We start from the raw sequence: 14,428 nt of genomic DNA on the forward strand, positions 1-14,428 counted from the left end.
GCCAGTGCTCGCTGCGGAAGCGTTCAGCGGGAACCCTCCGATGTTTAGACGAGAGAGCCGCTGCCTCTGTTCTCCTCTAAACGCTTTGCGAGGGCTTATCAGCGCCACTCGTCAGCGACAGCACTCGAGTTGTCGCGCTGGCGTTCGCAGCGCTTTCTTCCCTATCCAAATATTTCGAGGAGCAGGGCCTCAAACGTGGGTAGGCGTCACTCAAGGTGGGCTGTGGGCACCAGATACCACCGGTGTGATGAACACTACCACGGACCTCCCAGCAGGCCATGGCCGGCAGCTGACCAACAAGCCAGCAGGATAAAGAAGAGGAAACAGGAAAAGGGAGGCAGGAAGTCCTGCTCATCTAGAGTGGCCGTTCAGGAGAGGATCACGACTACAAACGTGTGTGCTGTTTTTATATGAAGCTGTGTTGTCTTTTAGAGATCAGGTTGAGATGCGGTTTATTAACGTTATATCTCTTCCTGACACTGTATTTATCTTTTTGTGTGTCTATATTTTTTTCTGTCTGTCTTTTGCCTTTTCTGGGACTCTATTTTCAAGACGGATTTGCCATCGCAAACATCAATTTCTACCCTCTCAACTCAAGTGTTCAAGAAACACATACCTTTTTCATTTGAATTCACGTCAAAAAAACACTCCCAAATACAAACACACAAATACTCCAATATGTACACAGACAGTAAGATAGACAGATGCAAAAGCTAGAAAACAAACAAACACAAATCCAACAATACAAAGCACACTTAAACACGCACACACAAACACACACACACGCACGCACGCACGCACGCACGCACGTACGCACACACACACACACACACACACACACACACACACACACACACACACACACACACACACACACACACACACACACACACACACACATACACACACACACACACACGCACACAAAGAAGCAGCAGAACCAAAACACAGCACAGCCCGAAGTCGACTTAATGCAGAATTATTCTAAAATGTTTTACAATACAATTAAACATCAAAGACTGATCTATTCCTCTGTGATCTTTCACACCCCAGTGAACAAACCCCATACACTCCAATCCACTTACAGCACACAGAGAAAGTTGCAGTACGTCACCACTAATTACTAGATAGAGACAGAAGTGGAGTTTGCATCGTTATGCAAAACCAGGACATATTCCAATATATGCATTGAAATATGCTATAAACCATGAATCTATTTACTTTGTATTGTTTTCCCCAAGCAAGGGTCCACGAGCGATCGCAGATCTATCAAAGCTGTTTTTCAACAAACATGGTGCAAAGTGCAAACCATTCACAACACGCACACGGTGTAGTTTGGACAATGAAAGGGGGATCTGTTCTAAACTATTAAATAAACACACGCCGAGGTCAAGTTCGGAAAGTGTTTCATAAGGGCCAGAAAAAAAAAGCGTGATGCAGCAGTGAGAACACCTGCCTTCTACAGGGAACACAAAGGGCCTGCAACCACACTCTTCCTACGCAATAAACCTAAACTATTTCAACCATGCTTGTGCAGGATGAAAAGGAAAATAAACTGAAGACGTGAACTGCTTTCATTTGCACGCCTCAAGAAAGAAGAAACAAAGAAATGTTATTTTATTTCAACAAAAGACAAAGACAAAAATTGGTTGGTACAATAAAATGCAAGCATTTACCACTGTAATTTAAAGTTGAGAGGAAAGTCTACGGGTATGATATATATATAATAAATAGGTGGTTATTTTATTTTTTTACATTGTATTGCTTGATACATTTCCATCCATATCTGAGCCAAAGAGCATGATCTCCAAGCCAAAACTTCCAATACTGCAAATTAATCTATCACTGGTGCTTTTATTGTAAAAAATAATTAGCTTAGAGATTTAGCTTTCCACCACTTAAAAACATTATAACATTAGTCTTAAATACATACAGTGTTCAACAAAAAAGTTGGCTACGTTATTATAGACTTTTTAAGATATCACTCGGGAGTAACCATTTTACCGGAAAGCCATGTGGTTTAATTTCACAGTCTTTAAAAACAGAGCTTAGAGCCTGCTTATTTTGTTTTCTGTTTTCGAAACACTTTTGATGCATCATGGCATAACAGCACACATAGAGATAATCCCAACGGCATCGTACCCGCTCCATCTCGCAGTGCTTCCTTCCCTTTAGTCTACGGCAGAAGCCCTCAGCAGGGTGGCACACAATGTGTCCCTTCCCTTCACTTCACTAAAGCCTTAGTGAGCCTCTAGTGTACAGCGAAATGCCTTGACAATCGGCTCACTGCCCCGGCCAATCACAGAGACACGTGACCCCCTAATCCTTTTCCCTGAGAAGGGTAAGTGTGTGTTGTCAGTGTTGGTTTTTGTGAATCGGCAGCAGCCGAAATCGCAAATAATTTGTCAAGGGGGATAGGTCTTTAACGAATAAGAGAAACAAAAAGTACCGGAGAACATAGTGTGTGAGAGTGTGTGTCTGTGGGTTTGTGTCTGTGTGTTTGTGTCTGTGTGTGTGAGGGTGTGAGGGTTTGTGAGGGTGTGAGGATATTAGTGTGTGTGTGTGTGTGTGTGTCTGTGTGTGTGTGTGCGTGTCTGCGTGTGTGTGTGTGTGTGTGTGTGTGTGTGTGTGTGTGTGTGTGTGTGTGTGTGTGTGTGTGTGTGTGTGTGTGTGTGTGTGTGAATTTGTGTGTGGGTGTGTCCGTGTGCGTGCATTTGTGTGTGTGTGTGTGTGTGTGTGTGTGTGTGTGTGTGTGTGTGTGTGTGTGTGTGTGTGTGTGTGTGTGTGTGTGTGTGTGTGTGTGTGTGTGTGTGTGTGTGTGCGTGAGTGTGTGTGTCTGTGTGTGTGCGCGCAGGGGCTCTGAGATTACAGAGCCTGACTGAGAGAGTCCTCTGTGTGTAATCGTGGGTCCACATGCGAGCACTCACCTTCCTCTGAGCGGATTAACCTAACGCTAAATCCCAAGAGAGCAACAGGCCAGCCGGGCCACACAGAACAACTTCACTGATGATGGGTGGACGACCCAAGGTCATGAGTGAAGCATCTTCAGACATTGAGAGGAAATTACACATTTTTCTTATTAGCAAGGTTAGTGAGCACACTGCATATACTCGGAGGGTATAATAAATCACAATTAAAAAAACGAACAAAGCTGCAATCAAGCAAATTAGGAAAGACAAATTAAAATAATAATGCTGTATGCTTTAGATTCCATTAGATAATAGGTAAAAGGGGCATGCAGAAATATCATAACCCCAACGGAGAGGAAGAGGATGAGGAAGAAAAATAAGTATGCAAGGATGTACAACAAAAGAATGTTATTCTGAAGGCTTCCTTTTATATTATGAAAATTAATTGTCATAATACAGAACATAGGCCTATTTATAATAAGTAAACTCGGAAATGTGACTAATACAATTGTTATAAAAGTATTTTATCAGCCATCTGCCTCATACAATCTTTTGAAATATAGTATAATTCAAATTATTGATAAATCGTTTACTTGCTACAAGGATTACAATTTATAGAATAATTATTTGACGTCAATTGAGAAACGTGAAGTGTGAACTTTTAATGAGTCTAACCTCGCCCGTAGGGGGTGTAAATGCAGTGCACTGTTACACTGGCAAATATTAAAACGTCTTACTTAAATTGCAACAATTACCTTTCGACGGAAATGTAAACACATTTTTATTGTGTAGGCTACAACTAATTGCAAGGCAGTAACCTGCTCAAGTTTCTCCCGTTTAATTAGGCTAAGATTTCTTTATTAGATCAAATAATTGCAACAGGTTCAAGTTTAACACAATAGAGGGTACTATTTTAAACTTAACACGTAGAGGAGGAAATATGGCTCAATATCTCATATAAAATAGAAAAATAAGCCATGAATATTAAAAATCAATATGATCCATCGTCAACCTGCACAGCATTCTAATAATAAACGGACTTACCAACGGGCACAGAATCAAAGTTTTAGTGTGAGTGTGAACACTTAAATTTGAGCCGCTTGTGAAGCTATCCCACATGTAACTGATCAGTTTGGGGGTCATAGGGGATGTGCGTGTGCGTTATGGGTGGATAATAACACACATACAGATGAGAAATTATGTCTTTGGCATATCGTCTTCCGAGAAAATAAGTGTGGTATTATGTGAATGCAAGTAGGCCTACAGTGGTTTTATGTTTTACTGGGTTTTAGACAGTCCACCTCTTGACACCGCACTAATTGCAAGTGAACTACGAATAAACTAATAAAGGATTGCGGTGGCAAATTAATGGTGGAGTTATTTTTTTTCTATTGTAGAACAACTAGGCTATTCAATCTATTAACGCGCCATTAAAAACCTCATATTTTGCTGTGAATGAAATCAAAATGAGTATTTACCTGTGAGGTCATTTGAAAAATAATTTACCATTATTCCCACATCATATAATATGCAACGTATCAACTTGTAATGTTTTGCAAGCTAATTGCATATGGAACGACATGCTGCTGAACTATTTCAGTGCCTGATTGTGCACTATGATGCGATTTTGGAATGAATGTACTACAAGGTCAGAAACAACAGACAGGACAGTAGCCTGACCAAGACACCAGCCAGGCGTGCCTCTTCTTTCAACATACCCAAACTAAACTAAACCAAAGAAAGGGGGGGGGGAAAAAAACAGCTAGGACTATTGGATGCAGGGCATATCATTTCATGACACAGTTGTCAAAGAGATAAGTTTATCAGGGTCACCACAAATCAATAGAAACAGTTGCTGCACTTTAACTGGGTTGCTATAGCGCGCCTTCAAAATAATAGCCCTATTCAACTTTTTAACCCGATGGTGTCAAACCGACTGGGTAATAGCGCATACAGAGAAAACATCTGGTGTGTTCCACCGGCAGCGACGGGTAGACTACGACAAATAAAGCGCATAAAACGATAAGCGGTGTTAACACGTTGACTTACTTGGGTATGCATGGACTCTTGTCCCCTGGAAGTGAGAGATACTACACGCTGCTCCCCCGGCGGTGCCTTCCACGCGAATGTCACCTCGTTGAAGCCTCGGCTCTGGGGTTGAATGGGGATGGTGGACTTTGTGAATGTGTGCAAAGAAGACGATCTTAAATCCAGGAACCCAACTCAAGAGAGGACGTCGACAGACCGAACCAAAAGTGTGCGTGTGTGTATTAATAATGTCATTCAAAAACTATTGGGTCACTCGTCAGACAGGAGCGTGTTGAGGAGCAGGCAGCAGCGGCGGACTGTCTGTCGCTTGGTCTCCCTGTGTGTGAAGTGCCGGTCGGAGCGAAGGAGGGGAAGGTTGAAGCCGTGGACGACGTCTGTAGCTGACGGTGTTGAGGGCTGATTCTGCTCGTTCCCACAATCCTGGCCGAGTCTTTCCCTCACCCTCTCCCGGCGAGAGGAGAAATAATCGCTTCTTTTTTTTTTTACTCCTGAAAGGGGGCGGGATCAATTTCCCCAACTACTTTAATGAAAGAGGCACGGGATCCTCCTAATGCATTTGTATCGCAAACCTGATAAAGTGTACGCACGATTAAGTTGCTCTGAGAGCATGGTCAGAGGACGATTATTATGGCGATTTGAATATTATTGAAATGGCAGTTAAAACCTACGACGAAGGCGTCTTCTTTCCAATCGACCGGAGTTGTTGATATTTTCTTCTAGTGAGTGGGAGGGAATAATTAGAATCACAACTTAATAATTATTTTGTTTTCTCAATTTGGCAACAATCACCCAGAAAGTCAATTTTATTGTCATATTCATTTAAATGGATAATGACTTCGTGATCAGATTAAAAAAAAAAAGCATTGTTTGCAGCTTTTCTACACGTTATTACCACTGTGAGAAAGGTCTATCCTCTCTGCACAGAGTGCCATTCACTTCCAACTGTCAGTCAAACCAAGCTATCAGAATAGATAAGGCTTGACACAGACGCTATGGGGGGAAATTACCAAGTCTTTGTCCACAACCAAATGATTTCCAAACACAAAAACCCTATTAGTGTGGAGATAACAATGACAACAACAAGTTTTCCACTTCAGATAAGCTCTGTCCCTTTTGTGCAGAGAAATATCCCAGAAATCCCTGGCCACGCTCACACAGATATGATTATTAGATGAGTATTACAATTTCAACGCCATCTTACCGGAATTATCTCAGATATGTAATTCAATTTCCACAACTCACCCAATGGGAGAAACCAACAACCACAACAACCGCAACAACAGCACAATGGAAACAAAGGAAAATGCACTTAAATGTAAGAAATACATACGATAAACATCAACTACCTTAGGAAGGCATCAGCCCCAGCTGGCTTTACCTGTGTCTTTCCACGACTAACAGAGTACAGAGCCAGCCAGTCAACCCCTCTCTCACACACACACACACACACACACACACACACACACACACACACACACACACACACACACACACACACACACACACACACACACACACACACACACACACACACACACACACACAGCCACTCAGTCAGAACAGCAAAAGGCAGGACATGAAATCAGTTGATAAATAAATCAGGCGGGCTAATCTTCCTGACGAGCGAACATTACAGGCGGTAACTGAATCTGGCGGTGTCTGATGACTCGGGGTCCCACCTTCACATCATCCGAGCCTTTAATCTTTAATAGCATTTCCTCTACCCCCCCCCCCCCCCGCCAGCCACACACACACACATACACACACCCCAACCACCATGATAATCAATAAGCTATAGTCTGTTAGACACAGTGGATTCATAAACGGTGAACCACGCCAATGACGTCGATATCAATGCCAGGGCGGAGAGCAGAGCTGTTGAAGGGGTATTTGCACATACCAGTGGTCGCATGTCCTTTTTGTTACCCTCTTTCAAGTTATTGTGGCACAAAAAAACAAGCACAAATTGACATTGTATCAGGAGATGAGAGGATGTCATAGTGTTGATGAAAAGGATTTGGTTTTGTTTTTATGAGTAGCTTAGTGTGTTCCCTGATTGCGCTGTGGTCGTCAGTGTGGTGGGTTTGGTGGGGGGTTCGGCTGTGCATACCACATTCAAAGGTCCTTTTTCTGCCACCAGGGAGCTTTCAGTCTTGTGTGCTGCTGCCTTCACCTGCTGGTCATACATGAGAGGGGTCCTCGCCGCCCGTCAAAGGACTCAGCTTATGTTTGGTAAGCACCTGGAAGAACACACACACACACACACACACACACACACGCACACGCACGCACACGCACACACACACACACACACACACACACACACACACACACACACACACACACACACACACGCACACACTCACACACACACACACACACACACACACACACACACACACACACACACACACACACACACACACACATACACACACACACATACATACAAATTGTTAAGGAGCATGGAGATTGCAACTAATACAATATGATAGAACTGCACTCATGGTCTATAGCTGCTTGTCTGTGTGTGTGTGTTTATGTGTGTGTGTGTGTGTGTGTGTGTGTGTGTGTGTGTGTGTGTGTGTGTGTGTGTGTGTGTGTGTGTGTGTGTGTGTGTGTGTGTGTGTGTGTGTGTGTGTGTGTGTGTGTGTGTGTGTGTGTGTGTGTGTGTGTGTGTGTGTGGGTGGGTGGGTGGGTGGGTGTGTGTGTGTGTGTGTGTGTGTGTGTGTGTGTGTGTGTGTGTGTGTGTGTGTGCGCGCGCACGCGTGCGTGTGTTTGTGTGTGTGATTTTTATGTCTCAGTGTTAGAACGTTTGGGGAATTCTGTAGATAGCTGGGACTTAAATGTGTCTGTGTTATAACGTTTTTGTTTAACAAATACTGTAGATTGCTGGGTTGCGTTAAAGAAAGTTCAGGTTTGCAGATTCATGTTATCGTTAGAGATTTCAAGATTATATCATGCTGTCATCAGCTGTTGCTATCATAAAATTGAACTGTAGAGTTGCTTACAGTCTATAATACAGTAGATATGAATAAATATAGCAAATGCATCACTTATGCTTGGTGTGTGTGTGGGGGTTTTGAGTGATTGTTCATGTGTGTGTGTCTTTGTGCATGTGTGTGTTTGTGCGTCTAGTGTGTGCGCGTGTAGACAGCGACTAGGCATTGGGTATAATGCTGCATAAAGCATGGTGATTAAAAACCCACAGTTTGCTGAAAACAACTATACAATTTAAAATATGCCAGTGCATGTAAACACACACTGCAGGCTTTTCGGGGCCAATGCTGTTTCATGAGGTTTGGCATCTGTCTCGCATCGAACGAGAAAAGGAAGAGCGGAAAGTGTGACTGGATATTAAGTCAAACACAAGAGTGTGGTTTTCTGATATTGATCTTTGCTTGGATTGTTTTTTAAGCCTCTCTTGGCAGTCACTTCTGGGCCTATGTCACACAAACACAACAGCCTGCCTGATTGAACTTTTCTTCCTCCCCAGCCCCCCCCCCCCCACCCCCCCCCCCCCCCCCGGAAGTGAGATGCGTATGTAAAACAAAAAAATAGAATGCCAATCACACAACGAGAAAAACACAAGCACATTTCCAGGGCCTACAGGAAGCCCAGCTTCACTGTAATCTGGTGTCGATCATGCTTACGAGCGAACACATCCTGCCTGTCATTGCTGATGAACTTGTCAGGCACGGCGTCGCTGTTGCTTACAAGAATACGCCATAGAATTAATCTTTTGTTTTTGTACAAACCAAGAACAGCACCAACGCAATACTCAAAACGTCAGGTCTGCTAAAGAAATCTGTCTCGATTCATGTCCTACTTTGTAGCCACCTTAATCGTGCCTTTGTCTGTTGAAAAACATGACTTTGACATTGGCTCTGTTGCTATATAGTGTCATGACTTAACTATGTATAGTCTATAAGAGATACGCTGGTCAGTTTGAGCATTGTTGGGTAACTATCACCACTCTGCTTTGAGTGCAGAGTGGAGAGTGATTCTGTGTGGCAGGGATATGTGCTTTGTTATGCGTGTGTGTTTTAGCAAAGGGGTTGTGTTTCTGTACAAATCTACCCATGAGGGTACATAGGTAGATATGGATTTGGTTTGATTTTAGTGTCATAATTACTACTATACATAATCTGTTCCTGAATTCAGCTTATTCTGCTATTGTGCAGTGCTGGGATTTACGAGGAAGAAAACTCGTAGGGTTCCTAAGGAAAATCCACCAGAAACGATTCTGCATTTGTAATCGAATATAACAGATCTCAATGTCACGGGACAGAAATGTTAGATCTCTCTTTCCCCAGAGCCACAGCCATACGTCATACACACGTTGACTCGGTTTTTAATAAGGTTCCTAATGAAACTCATAGGCCAATATCATCAGTAATTACAGTGGTTGGACTCATACCACTGCACAGTATAATTAGGAGGGCAAGGATGGTAAAAATCACATTTAATTAAGATAAATCACACATGCTTATCACAAGGATTTATAGAGACAATAATGGGTGAAAATCTGGAAAAATAAGGATGGATTGTATGATATAATTATATTTGCTTCAGATTTCGTTTTTATTTGCGAATTCTAATTCTGTTCTTTCTAAATCTCGAAAATGATGATTTAATTAATTTAACTAACCCTAACCCTAAATCACAGAACAATAAGCAAAATAAGCTAAACTACTGGGTAGCCCATCATGGTAAAACCATAAGGTTAGGATCATCTCCACAGATCCTAAAGCTCTTACTATAAGATCTTATATACTCTACTCTTCAGTAGGAGCATGCATTATTAAATGGTCCTCTTGATTATATGGCACGTCTTTAAAGAACAAACCATATAGCCCCTACATGAACCTACACACAGGGTCAAAGGGGACAACCTGGGCATCCGATTGGTCACGTGATGAGCTTCACTTGTATTGTCACACTACTAGTGACACACTAATAGAGATTTTCCTGGGCGCAGTGTTTGCATGTGTCGTGTTGGTCTGTCTGGGGGCCGGAACAGCTTTGATTCATTATGGATGAGGCACAAGCGGATCAGCGTCTGCCTTTGTTCTCCCTAATGCTCCAGTTACATGAGGGGAGAGAAGGTGTAGTGGGGTCCTGTGACTGTGATCACCGGCTGAGACAATGGGTGGACAGGCCCGGGGCCAGGCATGGATCAGCCTTGTGGCCAGGCACGCAGGCAGTATGGGGATAAAACACAGACACACACACACATGCCTACAAGCTAGCTTTCACGCATACAGACACAGACATGCACATATACACACACACACACACACACACACACACACACACACACACACACACACACACACACACACACACACACACACACACACACACACACACACACACACGCGCACACACACACACACACACACACACACACACACACACACACACACACACACACACACACACACACACACACACACACACACACACACACACACACACACACAAACAAACAAAACAACATCAACAAAAATGAAATCAAACATACACAAACACACATACATTTCTTATTACAATTATTTCATTATTACTTTACCTCACTGTGTTAGTAGGGAACATTATTTTTGGCATGCGGTGACCATCTTACCAGGCATATGCAAGTTCAGACAACCCCCCAAGACACACACACACACACACACACACACACACACACACACACACACACACACACACACACACACACACACACACACACACACACACACACACACACACACACACACACACACACACACACACAAACGTGTGCAGACCCACACACACATACAAACTCCCATCACACCCAATGAGTTGATTTAGGAAAGCCCTGGTATTATTAGTGCAGGGGGAAAACAGGAGTGTCCTAAGAAAGCCCATGGATACGCTCAGAAAAACATGCAAATAAAAACAGTAACAGAGTGTTCTGTTCCTGGCACGAGTACAGCATAGTGTCCAGGTGCCATCTGTCACGTGTGAGAAGTTGCATTGTGTGTTAGTGTTTACAGTAGACTGGAGGCTGTAGTTGCATTTTGCTACCTATAGGGGAGCTCTTAACCTTTTCAGTGCTTGCATGCATATGCAATCTACACTTCACAAACAGAACTTGGAACATAAGATAACTGATCCATAGATACCAGTTAATCCATCCGTGTCTATTCAGTAACCTCCTTTGTTTCCTTAGTTATTTTATCGTGTTCACATGCAATAGGCTTATAACATCTGTCATCTCTGCTGCCCTTTCTTCCACTTTTGGCTTCATTCACAGAGTTCTTCTCAAGCGATAAAAGTCTTCTTTGTCTCCACTCAATTGCTTGATTGGGGGGGAAAAGCTGCTACGGATTTTTCCTCTCTTTTAAAGTCCATCCCCTCCATTACAGACCGTCATTTATTTTATTGTGTCTGGCCACTCGTTCTCTTGAATGTGCCCACGGAGGCAGGAATCCAATTTAGCATTTTCTTCCTTCCCAGACTGGAGCAGTGCATCAGTGTTTTCTTTGAAGGGCTACTGGCTCCCTCCAACAGGTGCTTGTGAGGCAGTTCCCACACCCCAGCAGGTTCCATTATATTCATGGGGCTAAACCGTTTGAATGGTAGTCTGATTAATGAACCGTATACATGGTATGATTTAGGCAGACGCTAGATGGGTGATTAACCAATCATTGCTTGCTTTGATTGTTGAATTCACATTTCTGCTTGACAGGTTGTCATGAAGGAAAACCTATATCCCCAACTAAGTTACCATCACTGCATAGGCCCAATTTCTCTGCTCTTGTTATTATCTGCGCCTGGTAAAACTATCTTCATCAAAAGACAGCAATGACAGAAATTTGATCTACATTTAGTGACTGAACTGTGTAGTGATGCTTACAGGAAGTAATGAATATCAATATGGTACGCACCTGTCAAATTAGTGTCCATGGCACTGAACAACAACATGCAAATAGAAGAACTTCGACCCCAGGGGACCACTAAACAGCAATCACAAACACACACTCCGCTCGACTTGACCTGATTTAATGTGACGTGACTTGACGAGGTTTCAGGTCCAGCCTAACACTGTCCGTCGCATTACCATGTCGCACAAGGATCTGATATCGCGGCCACAACAGCGACATTCGAGATGGCGGATAAGCCCGCAATTAATCCTGGCTTGTAATTCCCGAGGTAGCATTACACAGCAAAAGTCCCCTCTCCCCTCCTCACCCATCTCCCCCAGCCCATCCCCCCCCCCCTGCTGTCATTGACCTAGGCCGGTTCTCCCGGCAATTAAAGATCGCTCAGCGGCGGTGTGCCACTTCTGCCACGGCCTCACCAAGCAGCTGCTAGCGTCTGCGTGTGAGGACCCGGTAAACAGGCGCTTCCGCACGTATCAAGCCGCCGAATGTGATGCTAGCTACCGCTATAGCAACCGCTAAGGTAGCGGCCCGTGGTGCGCGCTGAGAGAGGTGGAGTTGGGTGATGTGTGTTAGCGTTGGGGTGTGTGTGTTTGTGTGGGTGTGCGTGTCTGTTTGTGTGTCTGTGTGTGTGTGTGTGTTTTTGCATGTGTGTGTGTTTGTGTGTCCGCGTATGTGTGCGTGCGTTTGTACGTGTGTTTGTGTGTGTGGTGGGGGGGGGGGGGGGGGGGGGGGCTGCTCGGCATCTAAATCTCTTTGTGCCTTCGGGATCAACCCCCCCCACACCCCCTCCAAACTCATTCTTATTCCGACATGATCAGTGGGGAGGCAGGCAACTGAGATTAGCTCCAGTTCAAAAGAGTTGCCCCTCGCCGGCGTGCGTCGCGTTGTGTGGATGTAGATTTGTGAGCAGGGCCGCGGCGCTCTCATGGCGTTCCATAGGCGCGCGCCAGAGCGTCCCGCGCAGAGCTCCCGGGCCTCCGAACCCCTCACGGGGAGGGGCCGGGAAGGGTAGACCGTGTAAACGAGGGGAGGGGAGGGGAGGGGAGGGGCGGGGCGCGATGGGGTGGTTTGGAGGGGCGGGGTGGAGGGGGCGGTTTATGAAAGGGGGTTAGGGCTGCGGCTGGAAATCTTTTTCTTTTTTTTTTCACAAAAGGTAGAAGAAAATGAAAATGGAAAGGAAAAAAAGTAGCCAAGCTGAATGACTGCACTTTAACTGCATGCAATTACAGCGGAGCAGAGATCCTTGTCCTTTCCATGCCATTACAATTTGAAACTACTTCCATATGTGTAATATTTCTCGGTTCGGTGATAATTTGTTTTAAATATGAAATTGATTTCCAGAAACAACAGCTAAGGTAACCCAAGACTATTCTACAAAAAAAGTGCCATGAACTGCCAATGCCTTTGACAATGCACTTTATTTCTTAATCTCCATTTATTTCATGCAATTAACTTTTATCGACCAGAGAAGAAGAAGAAGGATGAGAAGAAGAGGAAGAGAAAAAAGGAGCAGAGGAAGAAGAAGAAGAAGAAGAAGAAGAAGAAGAAGAAGGAGGAGGAGGAGGAGGAATAAATAGAAGAGGAAGAAGAAGAAACAGACGAAGAAGATGAAGAGGAAGAGAAAAAAGAAGCAGAAGAAGAAAAAACAGAAGCAGAAGAATAAGAAAAAAGAAGAAGAGGTAAGAAGAAGGTAAGAAAACAAATGGAGGATGAGAAGTGGTTCAAAGGCCTGGGAGAGGGGACTAGGAGCGCTCACCGCCCTACGGAGAGGGAAAACAACACACTTCCTTCACTGCGCTCCCTATCAAAGCACTGGAATTCAGGGGGAGTAAAGTTAGCAAGTGGGGGACGGGAAGGTTTCGGTGAACTAGGTCAAAGTTTTGCAGGTCCTCTCTCCCTGGGATTAATGGTGAGTGGACAGTCACCCTACCCTAGGAACCAGAGACAAAACAACCATGGACCCAAGGTTGCACAAAGTCAGTGTGAAGGTATTTTGTTTTCAGCAAAATCTCATTGCCATGTCAGTAATTAACCTATAGAATCTGTTTATACAGAGATTGTAATTAATGTACTGTAAGGATGGAAAGAAACCATGAAGTTATTTTATCAGCTTAATAGGGTACAACAAATCATATTTTGTTTAAAATATACATTTAAGACAGATAGCAGATAATACAACACGGGACTGCAGTTTTATTAAAATAATAGGAAAACAGTGTTTTGCTGTTACCCTACCCTGTTATTTGTAAAATATGAATATGAATGTGCATATGATGCATACATCCCAATTTGTATAATTGTGTGTGTTAACTTAGGGTTGCCATTTCAGGAGTTTATGAACAAAATTGTTTTTGCAGCATGCAGTGATCTCTTCACTAATAGTGTGGGTTCTGTCTGACATGCAATCTATGCCGTTTTCCGTCACTGAAAACTTCCAGTCACACAATTGACATGTGACTAAAGCAAATCGCAAACGTACAAAGAATACTAAGGGATCCAAACCATCTAGAAAAAGTAGTTTGCCACAAAAATACAGTGACAAAAATAAAGCAACAT

The 14,428-nt window shown here is 43.6% G+C and overlaps 1 protein-coding gene across 7 annotated transcripts in view; it reads right to left on the reverse strand.

Moving 5' to 3' along the window:
- The window catches only part of mef2cb (myocyte enhancer factor 2cb), a 70,883-nt gene extending 63,688 nt beyond the window's left edge, over positions 1-7,195 (reverse strand). For 2 of the 7 annotated variants that reach the window (XM_056591823.1, XM_056591826.1), the window contains exon 1: positions 4,959-6,315. The gene's annotated coding sequence lies outside the window, so the exon portion shown is untranslated. Of the gene's footprint in view, positions 1-4,958; positions 6,317-7,068 lie in introns of those variants that run through there. The other 5 variants (XM_056591822.1, XM_056591824.1, XM_056591821.1 and 2 more) reach the window with 4 other exon arrangements.
- Between the last annotated feature and the right edge of the window lie 7,233 nt (positions 7,196-14,428).

Source organism: Gadus chalcogrammus, chromosome 6 (genome assembly GCF_026213295.1).
Source record: "Gadus chalcogrammus isolate NIFS_2021 chromosome 6, NIFS_Gcha_1.0, whole genome shotgun sequence".
In the NCBI taxonomy this organism is placed as follows: domain Eukaryota; kingdom Metazoa; phylum Chordata; class Actinopteri; order Gadiformes; family Gadidae; genus Gadus; species Gadus chalcogrammus.